Source organism: Brassica oleracea, chromosome C9, assembly GCF_000695525.1.
Source record: "Brassica oleracea var. oleracea cultivar TO1000 chromosome C9, BOL, whole genome shotgun sequence".
Taxonomy (NCBI): domain Eukaryota; kingdom Viridiplantae; phylum Streptophyta; class Magnoliopsida; order Brassicales; family Brassicaceae; genus Brassica; species Brassica oleracea.
In genome coordinates, this window is record NC_027756.1 from 6,444,009 (window position 1) to 6,445,010 (window position 1,002).

Below are 1,002 nucleotides of genomic sequence, written 5' to 3' on the forward strand. Positions count from 1 at the left end.
TGAGATTTGGTTTAGATAAAACTCATAATCCAAAATATAATAAAACTATATCCATTTGATATTTATGTTGGATTCAGTTCAGTTCAATTTATTTTTATTGGGTCAGATTCTATACATGTTTTTTGAATTCGTTTTATTTACCCACCCATAATATAGAGTATTAAAAATTGGCCACAATCGTAAATAATATTCCTTACAAAATAACTAAACACTCGCGCAGAGGTATAGATCAAAGTCTAGTCTTATATTAATATTAGTGTTTAACTAATATTTTTCAATAGATATGAAACTATAGTTATATTGCAACTAAGCAGATTGCCACTGATGGGTACACGAGGCGTCCAAACAAAATCATCGGAGTTTTTTTTTTGTCAACCCATTTTATATTAAGCCCACATGCTAAACAGTACAAGCAATTCAAGTTAAACTTAAAATACATTCAGCCCAGGCCGGAAACTTCACGCCGGTCGAACATAGCTCACCATATCCGGCTCGCTTGAGTTGCTTACCGCCCAATCAACAAGATATTCTTATCCATCCTCTAGAGTTATTCCGGCGAAGAGCTTCAATAAGAACCGAGACAGAAATTTGTCAGAACGCAAGCCGATACGGCAGCTCCGACTCTTCTATCCATGCATCGAATCTCACCAGTTTATTCTGACTCTCTAATCTTGACCGTCATGGATACTTCGCTTCTTCACATACGCAAGGTTGATTCCAACTCAGTATCAAGAGTTGGGCTTATCTAATGAGATGAAAATCAAATTTTTAGATCAAGAGGATTATGAGTGAAGAACAAAAGAAGAGCTAAAAACACAACAAAATTGGACAAGCCGAACTTATATCCGCTACCGGAAAAGCTAATGGACAAAGCCGAAGTAAATATCTGATCTAATGATCAGAAGACCAAAAGAAAAACTTTTGATTTTTTCTCTTCTCTCTGTGTGAAATATTTAAGTGAGAGAACAGAGAGATAGAGAGAGTCAAAACTCGGTAAACCAG